We start from the raw sequence: 20,249 nt of genomic DNA on the forward strand, positions 1-20,249 counted from the left end.
TGCTGCCGATGTTTTTTTTTTTTTTCTTTTTTTTTCTGCAGCAGGTTTGGGGATGTAACTCACAAAGATACAGTGTCTTTGAACAGTTAGAGGTGGAGGGCTCCTCTTCTGGGGTTGTGGCAGAGGTGATTGTGAGCCTATTTTGATCAGGAGATGTGAGTCCCTTCATTTTGTGTTTTCTCAGATTGTATTATGCGGTTGCTCTTCTGAAGCTTAATCGATGAAAGCAGGACATTATAATCATGGTTGGGGCTAGAATTAGTGCTGATCCCTGGCCTCTTTAAAAGGGCTCATTAGGAGCTCTTGCCATGCTATTAAAGCCTCCAGTGGCCTTTCAAGTAAGTTGTTGTAGGCGTTTTACCCCATATGACATTGTCTGTGGGGGTGGCTGGTTTGCAATTCCTGAGGGTCATTTTGTTTCTTTGAAAAGTGCAGATCTTATAAGGATAAAGTAATAGGGGGTCATTATGACCGCGGCAGTAAAAACAACCTACCGCCACGGCGACGGCCGCCAAAAGACCATCGCCACGGCTACCAGCCGTCTGCCGGATTGTGACCACAGCCGGATTTCCGCCAGAAGTATGGCAGACATCCGGCTGTGGCCATGCCGGCGGATGGTGGTAAGGTGGCGCTGCTGCCAGCAGCAGTGCCACGCCAGTAGACAGCGGCCGGCTGTATTATGAGAATAATATGGCCTGGTGGTGCTCTGCTGGCTGACGCTGCTGCTGGCAGCAGCGCCTGTCCCGTCTTCTGCCGGAGGACCCCCTGACTACAGGTAAGTCGGGTGCTCCGACAGGGGGGGTTGGGGGGGGCGGGTTGGGTTGTGTGTGTGTATGTCTGTGCTTGCGTGAATGTGGGTGTGTGTTGCGTTTTGTATGTGTGTGCATGTTTGGGGGTGTGAGTGCATTTATGTTGAGTTGAGTGAATGCGTGTGTGCGTGTATGTATGTGCGGATGTGTGTGTGAATGGATGCATGAATGCGTGAATGAATGTGGCAATGGCTGTGTGTGTGGGTGTGTGAAGGGAGGGGCGTGTATGAAGGGGGGTCTGGAGAGGAAGAGGGGGTGGGGGGAACCTGGGGAGGGAGAGGGGGTGGGAAAGACCCCTATCAGTGACAGGGAAGGGATTCCCTGTCACTGATAGTTCCTACCACCATGGTTTTTGTGGCAGTAAGGAAGCCACGAAAACCATGGCAGTAGACGGGGTCATAGTCCCAGAGGCGGCCAAGTGACGGCTGCCGGGCTGGAGATTGAAGTCTCCAGTCTGGTGGCCGTTACCACCGTGGTGGTCGGTGTCTAACATTTAAACCACCAATGTCATAATATGGAGGAAAGTACCATCAGCCTGTTGGCAGTACTTTCCTCCATATTTCCACCGGGTTCATAATGACCCCCATACATTTTTCATAGGGTTGTGCTACGCTAATGTAGGGTTTGTTCACTCAGTCCATATACTACTAGTGCTTGTACGAGTGTTTTAGATCTGATCTATAAAGAAAATGCCTGATGTTACTTACTGTGCATAAATTAGAGGGATGCACATTTGGCAGTAACTTTTCTGTGTGTTTCAAGGCTAAATTTGTAATGCAGAATGGTTACTAGGGACTTCCTTGATTCAGTGGGTTTGGGGTAGTACCTAGTGTTCTAGTTTTTCAAGCCATATTGGTGCTAATCATATGTTCACCTAAGAGGAGAGAACACAATTCAGTTTCTTGTGCATTTAGATTATTTTATCTGACATATGCCTTCAAAGCAGTGTTTTAACATCTGGAGGTTTTGGGAACAGTCTATTTTCCTGTAGACTTTGGTGTCTGAGTACTAGTACAATTTCCGCTCAATTTCCTTACTGCCTTTTTTTTATCAAAGCTACCATAGAAATGTCACTTCCCAGGTGTAGTCATTTGTGGAAATCAGCAACCTCTGGGAAGCATCATAAGCAGGCTTCAAATCGGGGCATGGAACTGAGCGGTTGATTACCTCAGTTATTGATTATCTTAGAAGGATGGTAGTTGGTGGAGGTTCTGGAGTATTTATACACCTTCACCTATTCTTGTCCTTCATTACTGTCGACAATGATATTATAATAATTCAAATAGAAGTCTTATTATGAAGGGGAGGATTCTCTGTTGGTTAAAAGCCTTCATTTCAGAGCAGACCCAGCAGGTCCAGCTTGTTCTATTTCCCCCAAATGCTGTGCCAATGTGTTAGGGAGTATCCTAAGCTTCAGCCTTGCCCCCTGTTTTATTTAGTCCTCATGTTCTTATGTTAGCCTTAATAGTGAAATGAATTAATGCAGTAACTTAATTTTATGCAGATGATACCAAGAGGATAATCAACTTAAACGTTGAGGCGGCCAACCTCTCTATAGTTTTAACCCTCATATTGATTACTGTGAGTAATTGAATGCAACTGAATCAATGTAAGCTGAACCCCTCTAACAGAAATCTTCCTGTTTCAAAATAAACCAAATTCCTGGGACTCATCTGCCTGGCCTCCTTTGATGGGTGCATGCCCTGACTAGGTCCCCTCACCAAGAGACCTGAGCATGCTCCTAGAATCAGAACTTAGTGCTTGATTTAGGGTTTGCGAGACGTGTTCCTTTGTCACATTTGTGACAAATGTCCAATCCGCAGTATTACGATCTCCATAGGCTATAATGGGATCTTAATACAGCGGACGGGATATCCTTCAGGTTTGTGATGGAGTAACCCCCTCTGCCAAACTCTAAATCAGGCCCTTAATATGGAGCATCAAATCTCATTGGTCACTTGGTTTCTTCCAACTATACATCATCAAACACATTTACTTTTACTTTATTCGCTTGTAGAATGATTGTTCATCCAATCATCTTGGACCCTCTTCTCACCATGACCAAGCAACTCAACGCCGTGTCCTCCGCCTGCTTCCTCACCCTCCGCATGCTCCGCAAGATCTTCCGCTGGATCCCCGCCGACACCAGAAAAACCGTGACCCACGCCCTCGTCACGAGCCGCCTGGACTACGGCAACACCCTCTACGCCGGGACCACAGCCAAACTCCAAAATCGCCTGCAACGCATTCAAAACGCCTCAGCCCGCCTCATCCTCGACATACCCCGCAGCAGCCACATCTCCGCACACCTGAGACACCTGCATTGGCTCCCAGTCAGCAAAAGGATCACCTTCCGACTTCTCACCCACGCACACAAAGCCCTCCACGACAAGGGACCTGAATACCTCAACAGACGCCTCAGCTTCTACGTCCCCACCCGCCTCCTCCGCTCCTCTGGCCTCGCACTCGCTGCTGTCCCTCGCATCCGCCGCTCCACGGCGGGTGGGAGATCTTTCTCCTTCCTGGCGGCCAAGACCTGGAACTCCCTCCCCACCAGCCTCAGGACCACCCAGGACCACTCCGCTTTCCGGAGACTCCTAAAGACCTGGCTGTTCGAACAGCGATAACCCCCCCCTTTTTCCCCTAGCGCCTTGAGACCCGCACGGGTGAGTAGCGCGCTTTATAAATGTTAATGATTTGATTTGATTTGATACTTGCCAAGGAGCAAAGTTCTTCTTTGCTTAAATATAAAAAATCATTAAAGAGGGCATGGCCAGCACCGGCCCCCAGGAAGGTGGGTCCTGCTGAGCTCCCACATTGGGCTGCAGCTGGATCTACTGGGACTTAGCAGGACTACCCAGATTCAAGTGTAAAGAGTATCTGCTGATCTAGAAGAAGGGTGGGTGGCCTCCAAGGGGAAATCCTCAGTTGAGAAAGCCTTCTAAGCCGAAGTGCCAGGAGGACAGGGGTTTATAACAAGATGGCACGGATCACAGTCTGTCCACTTTAGGGAAAGAGGAATGAAATGGACTGAACCTGAAACCGAGGTACATGCCAATAAAAATGAACTGGCCTGAGTTCAAGCAAAAGACAGCAGAGTTGTATGAGACCAATGGGGTGCTGGTCCCTGGTGGAGTGGTGACTTGTGGGAGGTGCTCTGTGTAGACCAATGAGCCTCACAGGCGCAAGGAGCACGGATGTTTTGTGGATACAGAGGGCTGTTTGCAACAACTTATCTAATGAAGGTCTGAGGCACCGGCATTTATCATTTATCAATAGAGCACACCTGCTCCATAAAAAAATTATTGATGATTATTTCTAATGTCTTCAAGGCTCTTTACAGATGTAACATCACCCCATTGCCTGATACTCTTTTAAATGATGTATATAGATGTGCTTTGCCTGTTTGTGCTTGTTTTATTCTATCAATTATGTTTCTCTTGATGTTTCCATTCTTTCTGACTTTGAATATTTGTCTCCTTTACTTTCCTATGTAGTTTATCTCTACACAGTCAACTGCCTTTGTAGCTTCAAACTGATGAAAAGGATAGTGATGTTTCTTCTTGGTGTACATGGTTAAAATCCTAATAATTACATTGTTGGGAAAAAAAAAGAAAATAATTAAAAAAAAACTAGCTACTTACCAATTAATAAATTGAAAGAGTCCACTTTTGTCTTGTTTATATACTGTAATCTGATAAGAATTCTAGCCGCAGATTCCTTACCTCAGAATATTACCCAGGCGTCAGACTGGATCTAGAAAAGTTTGGTGAGCAGTATCCCTCTTTGCCAGTAGATGGCATCATTCGGCTCCTCAAGACATTGTTATTGTTGGAAATGATGTGTGTGGTGCCTATATAGACACCATTCCAGCGCACTGACATCAGTTCTTTTCTGCCAGTCAGCACAGATCTGGAGAAGGACTACCCTCCAGTCACTTTTTGATTGACCTTTTTTCACCTTTTGTTGAAGATTTTTTGAGCTTTTGTCTCATGATGTGCAGGATGTCCACCAGAAAGGCAGGTTTTAAACCATGCAGCACTTGTCACCGACAGATGTTGTGACCGGCCCACATTTGGTTTGTCTCTGGTGTATTGAGCAAGGCCACGACGCCAAGACATGCAAGTACTGCGGGCCATGCACCATAAGGCGCTGAGGGAGTGCTTCATTAGGCTCCTCGCCGCCTATCGTCAGTCGACTGTGTGACGTTCCAGGTCTCTGCTGCGGGGAAGGTCCTGGAGATTATTCACAAAGTCGTACCTTGCGTTTATTGTCCCATTCCAAGTCATTGGGTAAGTCGGATATATCCCACAAAAATAAAAATAAGTGAAAGAGGTCTTCGACTTCACCGTGCAAGCCTTTAGATGAGTTGCTGGGTGAGTAGCGCGCTTTATAAATGTTAATGATTTGATTTGATTTGATACTTGCCAAGGAGCAAAGTTCTTCTTTGCTTAAATATAAAAAATCATTAAAGAGGGCATGGCCAGCACCGGCCCCCAGGAAGGTGGGTCCTGCTGAGCTCCCACATTGGGCTGCAGTTGGATCTACTGGGACTTAGCAGGACTACCCAGATTCAAGTGTAAAGAGTATCTGCTGATCTAGAAGAAGGGTGGGTGGCCTCCAAGGGGAAATCCTCAGTTGAGAAAGCCTTCTAAGCCGAAGTGCCAGGAGGACAGGGGTTTATAACAAGATGGCACGGATCACAGTCTGTCCACTTTAGGGAAAGAGGAATGAAATGGACTGAACCTGAAACCGAGGTACATGCCAATAAAAATGAACTGGCCTGAGTTCAAGCAAAAGACAGCAGAGTTGTATGAGACCAATGGGGTGCTGGTCCCTGGTGGAGTGGTGACTTGTGGGAGGTGCTCTGTGTAGACCAATGAGCCTCACAGGCGCAAGGAGCACGGATGTTTTGTGGACACAGAGGGCTGTTTGCAACAACTTATCTAATGAAGGTCTGAGGCACCGGCATTTATCATTTATCAATAGAGCACACCTGCTCCATAAAAAAATTATTGATGATTATTTATAATGTCTTCAAGGCTCTTTATAGATGTAACATCACCCCATTGCCTGATACTCTTTTAAATGATGTATATAGATGTGCTTTGCCTGTTTGTGCTTGTTTTATTCTATCAATTATGTTTCTCTTGATGTTTCCATTCTTTCTGACTTTGAATATTTGTCTCCTTTACTTTCCTATGTAGTTTATATCTCTACACAGTCAACTGCCTTTGTAGCTTCAAACTGATGAAAAGGATAGTGATGTTTCTTCTTGGTGTACATGGTTAAAATCCTAATAATGACATTGTTGGGAAAAAAAAAGAAAATAATAAAAAAAAACTAGCTACTTACCAATTAATAAATTGAAAGAGTCCACTTTTGTCTTGTTTATATACTGTAATCTGATAAGAATTCTAGCCGCAGATTCCTTACCTCAGAATATTACCCAGGCGTCAGACTGGATCTAGAAAAGTTTGGTGAGCAGTATCCCTCTTTGCCAGTAGATGGCATCATTCGGCTCCTCAAGACATTGTTATTGTTGGAAATGATGTGTGTGGTGCCTATATAGACACCATTCCAGCGCACTGACATCAGTTCTTTTCTGCCAGTCAGCACAGATCTAGAGAAGGACTACCCCCCAGTCACTTTTTGATTGACCTTTTTTCACCTTTTGTTGAAGATTTTTTGAGCTTTTGTCTCATGATGTGCAGGATGTCCACCAGAAAGGCAGGTTTTAAACCATGCAGCACTTGTCACCGACAGATGTTGTGACCGGCCCACATTTGGTTTGTCTCTGGTGTATTGAGCAAGGCCACGACGCCAAGACATGCAAGTACTGCGGGGCCATGCACCATAAGGCGCTGAGGGAGTGCTTCATTAGGCTCCTCGCCGCCTATCGTCAGTCGACTGTGTGACGTTCCAGGTCTCTGCTGCGGGGAAGGTCCTGGAGATTATTCACAAAGTCGTACCTTGCGTTTATTGTCCCATTCCAAGTCATTGGGTAAGTCGGATATATCCCACAAAAATAAAAATAAGTGAAAGAGGTCTTCGACTTCACCGTGCAAGCCTTTAGATGAGTTGCTGGGTGAGTAGCGCGCTTTATAAATGTTAATGATTTGATTTGATTTGATACTTGCCAAGGAGCAAAGTTCTTCTTTGCTTAAATATAAAAAATCATTAAAGAGGGCATGGCCAGCACCGGCCCCCAGGAAGGTGGGTCCTGCTGAGCTCCCACATTGGGCTGCAGTTGGATCTACTGGGACTTAGCAGGACTACCCAGATTCAAGTGTAAAGAGTATCTGCTGATCTAGAAGAAGGGTGGGTGGCCTCCAAGGGGAAATCCTCAGTTGAGAAAGCCTTCTAAGCCGAAGTGCCAGGAGGACAGGGGTTTATAACAAGATGGCACGGATCACAGTCTGTCCACTTTAGGGAAAGAGGAATGAAATGGACTGAACCTGAAACCGAGGTACATGCCAATAAAAATGAACTGGCCTGAGTTCAAGCAAAAGACAGCAGAGTTGTATGAGACCAATGGGGTGCTGGTCCCTGGTGGAGTGGTGACTTGTGGGAGGTGCTCTGTGTAGACCAATGAGCCTCACAGGCGCAAGGAGCACGGATGTTTTGTGGACACAGAGGGCTGTTTGCAACAACTTATCTAATGAAGGTCTGAGGCACCGGCATTTATCATTTATCAATAGAGCACACCTGCTCCATAAAAAAATTATTGATGATTATTTATAATGTCTTCAAGGCTCTTTATAGATGTAACATCACCCCATTGCCTGATACTCTTTTAAATGATGTATATAGATGTGCTTTGCCTGTTTGTGCATGTTTTATTCTATCAATTATGTTTCTCTTGATGTTTCCATTCTTTCTGACTTTGAATATTTGTCTCCTTTACTTTCCTATGTAGTTTATATCTCTACACAGTCAACTGCCTTTGTAGCTTCAAACTGATGAAAAGGATAGTGATGTTTCTTCTTGGTGTACATGGTTAAAATCCTAATAATTACATTGTTGGGGAAAAAAAAGAAAATAATAAAAAAAAACTAGCTACTTACCAATTAATAAATTGAAAGAGTCCACTTTTGTCTTGTTTATATACTGTAATCTGATAAGAATTCTAGCCGCAGATTCCTTACCTCAGAATATTACCCAGGCGTCAGACTGGATCTAGAAAAGTTTGGTGAGCAGTATCCCTCTTTGCCAGTAGATGGCATCATTCGGCTCCTCAAGACATTGTTATTGTTGGAAATGATGTGTGTGGTGCCTATATAGACACCATTCCAGCGCACTGACATCAGTTCTTTTCTGCCAGTCAGCACAGATCTGGAGAAGGACTACCCCCCAGTCACTTTTTGATTGACCTTTTTTCACCTTTTGTTGAAGATTTTTTGAGCTTTTGTCTCATGATGTGCAGGATGTCCACCAGAAAGGCAGGTTTTAAACCATGCAGCACTTGTCACCGACAGATGTTGTGACCGGCCCACATTTGGTTTGTCTCTGGTGTATTGAGCAAGGCCACGACGCCAAGACATGCAAGTACTGCGGGGCCTTGCACCATAAGGCGCTGAGGGAGTGCTTCATTAGGCTCCTCGCCGCCTATCGTCAGTCGACTGTGTGACGTTCCAGGTCTCTGCTGCGGGGAAGGTCCTGGAGATTATTCACAAAGTCGTACCTTGCGTTTATTGTCCCATTCCAAGTCATTGGGTAAGTCGGATATATCCCACAAAAATAGAAATAAGTGAAAGAGGTCTTCGACTTCACCGTGCAAGCCTTTAGATGAGTTGCTGGGTGAGTAGCGCGCTTTATAAATGTTAATGATTTGATTTGATTTGATACTTGCCAAGGAGCAAAGTTCTTCTTTGCTTAAATATAAAAAATCATTAAAGAGGGCATGGCCAGCACCGGCCCCCAGGAAGGTGGGTCCTGCTGAGCTCCCACATTGGGCTGCAGTTGGATCTACTGGGACTTAGCAGGACTACCCAGATTCAAGTGTAAAGAGTATCTGCTGATCTAGAAGAAGGGTGGGTGGCCTCCAAGGGGAAATCCTCAGTTGAGAAAGCCTTCTAAGCCGAAGTGCCAGGAGGACAGGGGTTTATAACAAGATGGCACGGATCACAGTCTGTCCACTTTAGGGAAAGAGGAATGAAATGGACTGAACCTGAAACCGAGGTACATGCCAATAAAAATGAACTGGCCTGAGTTCAAGCAAAAGACAGCAGAGTTGTATGAGACCAATGGGGTGCTGGTCCCTGGTGGAGTGGTGACTTGTGGGAGGTGCTCTGTGTAGACCAATGAGCCTCACAGGCGCAAGGAGCACGGATGTTTTGTGGACACAGAGGGCTGTTTGCAACAACTTATCTAATGAAGGTCTGAGGCACCGGCATTTATCATTTATCAATAGAGCACACCTGCTCCATAAAAAAATTATTGATGATTATTTATAATGTCTTCAAGGCTCTTTATAGATGTAACATCACCCCATTGCCTGATACTCTTTTAAATGATGTATATAGATGTGCTTTGCCTGTTTGTGCATGTTTTATTCTATCAATTATGTTTCTCTTGATGTTTCCATTATTTCTGACTTTGAATATTTGTCTCCTTTACTTTCCTATGTAGTTTATATCTCTACACAGTCAACTGCCTTTGTAGCTTCAAACTGATGAAAAGGATAGTGATGTTTCTTCTTGGTGTACATGGTTAAAATCCTAATAATTACATTGTTGGGGAAAAAAAAGAAAATAATAAAAAAAAACTAGCTACTTACCAATTAATAAATTGAAAGAGTCCACTTTTGTCTTGTTTATATACTGTAATCTGATAAGAATTCTAGCCGCAGATTCCTTACCTCAGAATATTACCCAGGCGTCAGACTGGATCTAGAAAAGTTTGGTGAGCAGTATCCCTCTTTGCCAGTAGATGGCATCATTCGGCTCCTCAAGACATTGTTATTGTTGGAAATGATGTGTGTGGTGCCTATATAGACACCATTCCAGCGCACTGACATCAGTTCTTTTCTGCCAGTCAGCACAGATCTGGAGAAGGACTACCCCCCAGTCACTTTTTGATTGACCTTTTTTCACCTTTTGTTGAAGATTTTTTGAGCTTTTGTCTCATGATGTGCAGGATGTCCACCAGAAAGGCAGGTTTTAAACCATGCAGCACTTGTCACCGACAGATGTTGTGACCGGCCCACATTTGGTTTGTCTCTGGTGTATTGAGCAAGGCCACGACGCCAAGACATGCAAGTACTGCGGGGCCATGCACCATAAGGCGCTGAGGGAGTGCTTCATTAGGCTCCTCGCCGCCTATCGTCAGTCGACTGTGTGACGTTCCAGGTCTCTGCTGCGGGGAAGGTCCTGGAGATTATTCACAAAGTCGTACCTTGCGTTTATTGTCCCATTCCAAGTCATTGGGTAAGTCGGATATATCCCACAAAAATAGAAATAAGTGAAAGAGGTCTTCGACTTCACCGTGCAAGCCTTTAGATGAGTTGCTGGGCCTAGCTCTGTGATGAAGTCTGCACCAGGGATGTCTCCGCGCCTCCCTGAATTTCCAGGAGCTGAAGCGACCCCCCACCCAACTTAGTGTTAGGATGCCATGCACCTCTATGGAGCTCCCTCGGGCCCCACAGATCCTGGAGGGGCATCTACTGGTCTTCTGCCGCAGGTTCACCCTCGGTGCCAGTTGGGCTGCAAGGATCCATTGACAGATCTCATATGGCGACGGTCGAGCAGCTTTGAACTTCCCCGGCGCCCACTCCACTGCCAGCACCACTGATGCCCAGTAGTGACACCCTCATTATAATTCCTAGCCCCAGTATGGAGCCAAATGCCCGTCATCCGGTGCCAGTGCCTACCGGACAGATTCCCCTTATCAAAACCAGTGCCTTATTCATGACAGGCCAGGACTGGGTGATGAATGGGAGGGTTCTACAGACCATGATGAATACCAGACATTAGAAGATCCTAAAGACAATTGCAGTGAGGATCTGATGGATGCCAGTCGACTTGAACCTCCCCTGACACTGGCCTTCTCTCTCCCCCAACCAGGGCTACAGAGGAGAGTGCCTCATTTTCAGTGGTGTTTCAGAGGGCCACTGAAGTCCCAGACCTTATGCTACCCTCAGTGCCAGTCAAGACGAACGTCTTGATGGAGATGCATCAGCCAGGAGCTGCCCCACCAAACGATTACTCCCATTCAGGGAAGCCCTTACTGACCTCCTACCTGGGTCTGGTCCAAGTCCTGCACAAGGACATCTATCCAAAGGAAAATTGCCTGCTGCCATCGCCAAGACCCACCATAACCACACACACGCCCTGGCAGCCAGAGTCTCAGCCTCCAAACCTCCTTTGTTTGCTTTCTGACCATAAAGTTAATCCAGTGGGGGACAGGATACACCATCCTCTGCACCACTCGAGGTCAATAACATCAAACAGTTGTTTTTTGCAGCTCATCCAAAGGGGCTACTCCCTCCCCTTTGTGACCACCACCCCCCCCCCCCACACCATCCATGCCACCTTCTTATGACGGAGGACCACCTTTCCTTGCTTCATCAGGAAGTGATAGGTCTCTTGGGCAAGGGAGCTATAGAGAGGGTTTCGGCATCAGGAATAGGTTTTGGTTGCTATTGGGCTACTTTCTGGTGCCCAAAAATGATGGAGACTTTCGTCCTATTCTAGACGTGCACCTTCTCAATCTCTTCCTGAAAAAGGAGAAATTTAAGATGCTCATGCTTGCACAAGTACTGGATCCAGGAGACTGAATGTTATCACTGGACTTGCAGGACAGATATTTTCACATCCCCTTCCTGCCTGCCCACAGGTGATGCCTGCGGTTCACAATCGCCCCAGAGCACGCTGAGTTCACCGTGCTTTCTTTGACATTACCAATGCCCCTCAGGTGTTCACAGAAGTGATGACGGTGGTCATAGCTCACCTTTACAGGTTAGGGGTTCCAATCTTCCACAACGATTGGCTTCTGAAGACAGGCTCACCCCAGACAGACGTCTCCCACCTCCAGACTGCAGTGAACCTTCTGTGTTTGCCTGGGTTCTCTATCAATGTACTAAAGTCACACCGGACTCCCTCTCAGACGCACCCTTTCAGTGGAGCTGTCCCGGACACAGTGCAGGTTAGGGCTTATCTGCTCAAGCAGCAAGTCGAGGATATTCAGCTTATGATAAGGATGTTTCAGCCTCTAACCTGGATTTCAGTGAGAGTGACTCTGAGGCTACTGGGCCTCATGGCCTCCTGCATCCTGCTAGTGACACATGCCCATTAGCATATGCAGGCTCTGTACTGGGTCCTGAAATTCCAGTGGGTGCAGCATCAGGGGAATCTCTCTGACATCTCGGAGGAAAATGTGAAAGACCTGCAGTGGTGGCTAACAAACCGCTATTGGATCATTTCCAGACCCCTGTTTCTTCCCCAACTAGACTGTAGTGATTGTAGCTGACTGTAATGATAGGTACATCTTTCTGTGGCTGGGGCCACCATATGGGAGAGGTGGAGATCAGAGGATGCTGGTCTCCAGCAGAATCGAGGACTGTACATCAATTTGTTAGAGCTTCGGATGATCCAGTTGGCATTGAAAGACTTTCTTCTTTCAATCAGAGGAATGCTAGTACAGGTGTTCACGGACAACACGATTAACATATGGTATCGCAACAAACAGGGCGGGGTGGGGTCATGGACCCTTTGCCAAGAGGCCTTGCACCTCTGGACTTGGTTGGAACACCAGGGTATATCCCCAGTGATTGAACACCTAGTGGGCACTCTGAACACCAGATCAGACAAACTTAGCCGTCATTGTCTAGCTGATAACAAATGGCGTCTTCATCCCAAGGTTATGCCAGGTCTCTTCCAAGAGTGGGGAGATCCTTGGTTAGATCTGTTTATCTCTGCAGAGAATGCACAATTTCTGCAGTTTTGCGTGCTGGAGTTTTCGAAGCAGCTCTCACTCGGACACCCTTTTCATTTCAAGTGGAACTCTAGCTTTCGGTATGCCTTTATGCCAACACCATTTCTGCCCAGAATTCTCAAGATGATGAGAAACGACTCAGCCTAAGTCATTCCTGTGGCTCCGGATTGTGCACGGAGAGTCTGGTAACCAGAGCTATTGAGCATGAGCACTGGCCCTCCAATCAGGCTGCCTCTGCGGCAGGATCTTTTTGTTTTTTTTGCAGCAACAGAGCATGGTTCTGCACCCAAACCTGAAAACACTTCACCTGCATGCGTGGAGTTTGAGCAGTAACATTTGGAACTTTTGACCTTCCACCCAAAGTCTGGAATGTTATCTTGAGAACCAGGCATCTTTCCACCAAATTGGTATTCGGCTGCCATTGGAGCAAGTTTGTTGCCTGGTGCACAGATAAACATTTGGACCCTTTATCTGCACCCCTTTCTCAAGTTATTTTATTCATTCTTACCTTAGCACAGCAGGGTTCTGCTCTGGGCACATGAAAAGGTTATTTTTCTACCATTTCAGCATTTCAGCCATCCCTCTTCAAATCCCCTATTGTACATAGGTTTCTGAAAGGTCTCCAGCATATGTTAACACCAACACCTTTCATTATACCACAGAGGGACCTCAACCTAGTTCTCAACCACATTTCTAAAATCTGCCCCCTTTGAGCCACTACATAACTGTCCACTCAGGCTTCTCTCCAACAAAAACAGTGTTTGTAGTGGCAGTAATATCTGCCCAGTGGGTGAGTGAGTTACAGGCACTGTCTGCACATCCTCCGCACTTTAACATCTACCCAGACAAGCTGGTTCTTTGATCTCATGCATCATTTTTACCGAAGGTGGTACCCCCCTTTCACGTAGGCTAATCCACTGTCTACCTTTTACGCTCTGCCTTGTCCCCTCTAAAGATAAGGAGACTCCATCGTTTGGACCCAAAAAGAGTGTTGTTGTTCTCCCTTGACAACTCTAAAGAGTTCCAGGTGGACGATCTCAACTCTTCTTTGGGGTAAGTCGATGCTAAGAATAGGAAGACAATGCAGAAACAGACCATCTCACAATAGATAGTGCCCTGCATTAAGATCTGCTACTCAATGGCCAAAAAGCAACCTCCTGAATGCTTGCAAGCTCATAATACCAGCGCCAAGGCTGCCACCACTGCATTAACTTGTGGAGTTCCTGTCTTGGATATCTGTCAGACAGCAATGTGGGCTTCCTTACAAACCTTTATAAAGCAGTACTGCCTGCACAATCAGGGCCAGTGTGACGGTCACTTTGCCCATTCGGTCCTAGAGGACTTCTTACTCTGATCCGTATTGCAACCCCACCTCTGGGGAGGTATTGTTTGTGTATCTATTCCAAGGAAAGAAATCTGCAGCTAGAAGTCTGTCAGATGAGCAAGTTACTTACTTTCAGTAATACCTAATGTGGGAGAGACTTCCTTACCGGTCTACCCATCCTCACCACTCTGCGTATGCCCTTGGAGTAAAGGGTTGTCCTCTTTTTTCAAGGGTCCTAGTTTAGCGCACCACTGGTCAGTGTAACTTGTGGCTCTGCTCTTTTGGCATGGAAAGTTGCAAAGAGAAACTGAGTGTGCTGGGGTGGTGCCTATGTTGGACCACACATGTTATTTCTGGCACAGACAATGTGACCATGCAGATCTGAACAACACTACCTACCGGAGCGCAGTGGTACTGCTAACCAAAAGTTTCGGGACCCAGTTTGACACCTGGGGAATATTGTAAAGAAAGGAATCTGCAGTTAGTTAGTCTATACCAGATAAGATGTTATCGAAGGTAAGTAACTAGTTCTTCAGTAACGACAAGAGACTAGTTTGTTAGTGTAAGTCTGCACCATACAAAGTGTTACAGTTAAATAACAAATAGTATGTACAATTTCTTCTCTTAAAATTGTTTATCGTCACTTGTAACAAAATTCGACTATTTTTGCCCTGTCACAGTGCTTCTCATATATATATTATTATGTAATGGAAGATAACAATTACCTAAAGATAACACCTTGCCTTTCCCGCTTCTTGTCCAGGATCATTTCGTATTTTATTAACTCATTAATGTATTGCTCAATTTTCAGCTTGAAGTGCTCACTTCCCCTATTTCTAAATAGTTGGCATGCCCTTTCTGCTCGAGTCTACTGGTTTTTGGAACCTTCACGTTCCTGAACATAAGAACAAAACGGTGTTAAACTTTTTGACAAGGTTGTTTTCTTTCATCTTAAAAAAACTGATTGCCTTTGAAAAGAGGATGAACATGGTCTATGCTTATTCACTGTGTGCAAAACACTCTTTATTTCTTCTTTTTTGTGGCCCTTTAGCATGAGCGACGGCCGAGTTCATGCATAACTGGGATATAAATTGGGCAAACCATTGCAAATTTTTCTACAAAACTGCCACTCCCTGATATTCTCAATAGAACCATCTCTCCTTTCGTCCAAAAAATAAATAAATTGTAAGTATTGTGGCATACTGAGGAGTTTCTGTCCAAATTGAGATTACAAGTTTTGTGAGAAAATATAGGCATCTGGTAATTTACTTTTGACCAGGAACAACCTCCTGAAATGTAATGTTCTTGGACATGGGTGCACAAACGCTATTTACCACAATTAAGTCTCATTGTGAGGATCAAAACTTGAGAGGAAACATCATTTAAAGCGATGTTTTAACCATGCAGTGAATTCAGTGCCTTTACCAGGCAGCTTTTACAGCACAAGTCTTTACCATGCATATGCCTTAATCACGCATGGTGTGTGTATGAATACATATTGAGATATATATATATATATATATATATATATATATATATATATATATATATATATATATGGGTTTAGGGGTGGGTATGAATATAGGGTGATAAGGTTTTTTTTTAGGGTTCACGGGTAGGTAAGAGTATGGGTTCTATGAGTGTTTTTTGAGTTAAGGGGTTCGTAGGGGCATAGGGTGGTAAGGGTATTTTAGGGTTTAAAGGTAGGTAAGGGCATAAGGTAGTAGGGCATTTTGGATGGGTAGGGGTATAAGGTGGCAAGTGTATTTTCAGGGTTAAGGGGATGGTAGGACCAACGAGTGGTAAGGGTATTTTTAGGGTTTAGGAGTTGGTAAGTGTAATGGGTTGTAAGGCTGTTTTTAGAGTTTAGAACTGAGTAAGGGTATTGTGTGATAATGGTATTTTTAGGGTTTGGGTGGCTAAGGTTAGTGGGTAATAAGGGTATTTTAGTGTTTAGGTGTGGTTACGGATATAGGGTGGTATGGGTATTTTAGGGTTATAGGATGGGTATTTTCAGGGTTTAGGAGTGGGTATGGCCATGGGGGTGTAAGGTTATATGTAGGGTTTAGGAGTGGGTGAATGTATTGGGTTATAATGGTGTTTGTAGGGTTAAGTTAAGAGCATTGAGTGATTAGGGTATTTGTAGGGCTTAGGGGTGGGTAAGTGTATCAGGTTGTAATGGTATGTTATGGTTTAGGGGTGGGTAGGTGCATAGGGTGGTAAAAGTATTTTTAGGGACTATGGGTGGATAGGAACATAGGGTGGTAAGGGTATTTTTTGGTGGCTGAGGGACGAGTATTATTAGAATGGTAGGGGTAATTAATAAAGGGGTTGGGGAGCTCCCCAACTAAAAATGTAATTTATTTATATAAAAAAAAAAAAAACTTGAGACCCAAAACAAAACAATTTATATATCACACAGTGGAGGTCACCACTGGGAGTTATAGTTGGGATGGTGTTTCTACGGTTCTGGAAGAAATGAATTTTTTTTGTTGCTAATAACTTTAGTGCCGTTTGACAAATCTCCACAAAACTTTCCCAAACAGTGCTCTTCTTTACCTTTTATTTGGCGCAAGGAAATTTTGGGGTGATCCGTCAAGCGGGAGCCGAGAAAAAGTGGCAACCCCAAATGTGTTTTCCCTATTCATTTTCCCGTAGGAACTTTCGAAACCACTACAGCGTAAACCGCTCAAGGGATTTACTCCAAATTTGGCAGAAAACTAGATGTAGTTCCAGAAAGAGTGTGTTTTTGGTGTTTTGGTATATATCCGTTCAGTAGCTTTTGAGTAATTGATGCTAAAACAAATTTGTATATCTAGGGATGCAGAGACTCTGCAGATCCCAACAGATTTCAAGCTGAGATCTGATTGGCTGCCACCACCTCAACCAGGAAGTGGGGGCAATCATCTTAGGATATGTGACAATAGGGTCCCAGAGAAGCATCCGCGAATCCGCTGAAAATTTTTAAAAATAAAAAACACAAAAAAAAGCGCAGTCATCCATGCTCTATTTCTAAACCCCGCAGATGGGCCAGGTTTCGGGTGAAAAATATATTTATAGTGTGGGGGGGAGGGGGTTCACGTGGGCCCCTACCCAAGCCATTTTCATCCTGGGAGAGTCCTCCTCCCAGGGCCCAGCCACATATGTAAACAGGAGAGGGCATGCTGCTCAACTCCTCGGGCCTCTTTTGACCCCAGGTACCTAGTCCCCAGGGCTTGGCTGCATTGGTAAAGGGTGATGGAGGCACTTGGACGCTTTCGGTCCGAGAAACAGCATCCCCTGCAACCTGGCTGAATTTGTAAAGGGGGTGGGGCATACCCCCGCCTCCCACTCCAGGCCAATTTTGACCCTGGAGACCCCATCCCTCGGGGCTTGGCCATGTAGTGTAAGGGTAAGGGGCACACAGCTCCTCTCCTTGGGCTGTTTTCAGCCCCAGGGACCCATCTCCCGGAGCCTGGCCACATTTCCAAAGGGGTGGGCCACACACACCCCTTCCGGAGCCAGTAACAGCCCTGGGGATCCCATTTCCCAAAGACCGGCTCATATGCTATGTCCCTGGGTGCCCACTGCTGGGATATAGTGATTGGCCTGCCTGCACTGGCGTTGGCTAGGAAACCTGTGTTTGCTCTGGATCAATTTCAAATCACCTGCCAAGTGGGAGCAAACCCCAAATCCACTTCCAGGTCAGGAGTTTGAAAAATGTGCCACCCGCTTGAAGTGGACTTTAGATCCGTTTCCCTGCCTGCAGTGATGCGAACAAGGAAACATATCTAAATAATGCTCTTCCATCATTTTTAGCTGCTCTCTGCCGACGGAAGCAATGCTGGCTCCTGCTGGATGTGGGGAGCCGGCAGAGACCTTGGGGGCCCTGGGGCTCCCCCTGCAACCCCCAACAAAAGTGTGGTGGGTGACCTGAATGGGCACCAGGGTACCATTTGTTAGGACCGGACCCAGGGGATGCAGTCCCCAGGCCCAAAATTGGCCTGGGGAGGTAGGCCACGTTCCCCACTCCCCCTGTCCATGTAGTGCTGGGGATAGGGTCTCCAGGGCCACAACTGCCCTGGGGAGAGGGACTGTGTGCCCTCCGCCCCCTTAATTATGTTGTTGGGCCAAAGGGAGTGGTTTCCCCAGGAACAAAAGTGGCTCAGGAATGGGGGCCTTGCTCCCCTCTCCCTAAAAGATGCACAGGGCCCTGGCGTCCCTGGGGCCAAAAGAAACCCTGGGAGGGAGGTGCATGCCAACCCTCCACTGCGCACAGCCATAGGCTGTCTGTGGCGTGGGGTTTGCTGCATGTGGGCGATTGGCTGCAGGCCAGACCCTGTGACGAACCCCCGCCATGCATGACCAAAAGCCCTGCGCAGCAGGGGGTTGGCTGCATGCTGGGGGTTGATTGTAGGGCCAGGCCACAGGCCACGCCCTGCAGCCAACCTCCCACTGCACATGACCGGAGGCTGTCCGCAGCGGGTCTTGGGTGAACATATGGCAATTCAATTTTACTTTACATTAACAAAAACCCTAGAAATTTACTAGGAAAAAACAGCAGTTAAGTAATATTATAATTAAGTGAAATGTTCAGTTTTAAACTCTAAAAACCACTGAAATTCACCAGTTATAGTTAAGGTTATCTCAAGCAACTAAACTTGTACCCTAAGGTAACTATAACTTGTGCCCTCCCATGCACTGCTAATTACCCTACATATTACATCAAACATGACATCTTCTTTAACATCATTGATAATATCAGTGTGCATGGCAGGGACGTGAGTTGTAGTTACCTTAGGGTTACTTGTGATAACTCTAACTGGTGAATTTCAGTGGTGTTAGAATTTAAAACTGAACATTTCATCTAACTATAAAGTTACTTTAACCTTTAGGTTTTTTTCAGTGAATTAATATGTGTGTGTATGTGTGTATATATATATGTGTGTCTGTATATATATATATATATATATATATATATATATATATATATATATATAAATATTTTTCACTTATCTTATTTATACTTGCCTAGCTGGTAAAGACATGCATAATAAAGTGGTATAGGCAAATGTGTGGTGAAGACTTGCATTCTGAAAAATGCCTGCTAAAGAATGCCTTTTAATATTGTACAACCAAAATGAGGGAATCTTACACCCCTTAATAACCGTATCCTGTGGTATTGATAATTAAAGTTTGTGCAATTTCAAACTGATAGTAATATTAACAGTAATGATCAATTGTTATAACTGTTCTAATTACTCTAATATATTATGATTACTGTATTACCTCCATTAGCAGAAAGTGCGGCATGTGGCTACTGAGGGGCTAAACGGCACAGATGGTAAAGGGATTCTCCCTCTGTTAAAGTAAATAAAAATGGAGAGATGAAAGATGAGAGCAGGTCTCTGAGGGCGTCTATTATTAAGTGTTTTAAAACGACCTGGAAAACTTGGTGAAAACTCACAGCAGTGTTTTTCGTATTGATATTTTACCAGTTATAGAAAATGTCTCTCTAATATTTCGCACTTTTTTTGTCGATATATTGCTAATGTTTTTTGGTAAATTGCAAACTAAGTGTTACAACATCTAAAGCAACGAAAATGGCAAACAAGCACGCAGTCTATGATCATTGCTTCACCCAGCCATTGAGAAACGTGTCTAGGGTGTCTTAAGCAGGGGCGGCTCCTCCATTTGGATGGAGGCGCATCGCCCCCCGCCAGCAGCTCATGCTGCAAATCGTTACAAGAAAACGATAATAAACAGTGTTTATTATCATTTCTTTATAAAGGGGCCGGGCCACGGGGATGGCGAGGAGTCAGAGCGCGTGTGTTTGGCCAGCTGTCTCAGGCCGGCCAAACATACATGCGCTGTAGGCTCTCGCTGGGCTGGAGAGAGACTGCACATGCTCCCAGTCTGCCTGGACAGCATCGTGATTGGCTGCAGTGCAGGTTGGGAGCCTGTGCCTGCCTGCAGCGACGAAGGAGAGGAGCGAGGTGAGTGTTTTTTTTAATCCTTTTTTTTTTAGTTTAATTTTTATTCCTACCAGAGCCTCCCAACACCTGCGCGCCGCCCACCCCTTCCATGCAGCGGGAGCTGCAACTGGTCTTAATACTTCATTAAAAGTGCTTTTTACTAGTGAAATGCATTTAATTTTCTGTATTTATAGATAAAATACGTTTTTGGTTAGAAGACATTTGCAT

General features: G+C 45.4%; 1 protein-coding gene across 5 annotated transcripts in view; it reads left to right on the top strand.

Annotated features, from left to right (window-relative positions):
• CNNM2 (cyclin and CBS domain divalent metal cation transport mediator 2) overlaps positions 1–20,249 on the top strand; it is a 776,587-nt gene that overhangs the window by 751,865 nt on the left and 4,473 nt on the right. The gene's annotated exons all lie outside the window — the stretch shown is intronic.

The sequence above is a fragment of the Pleurodeles waltl genome, chromosome 6 (assembly GCF_031143425.1).
Source record: "Pleurodeles waltl isolate 20211129_DDA chromosome 6, aPleWal1.hap1.20221129, whole genome shotgun sequence".
NCBI classification, from domain to species: Eukaryota; Metazoa; Chordata; class Amphibia; order Caudata; family Salamandridae; genus Pleurodeles; species Pleurodeles waltl.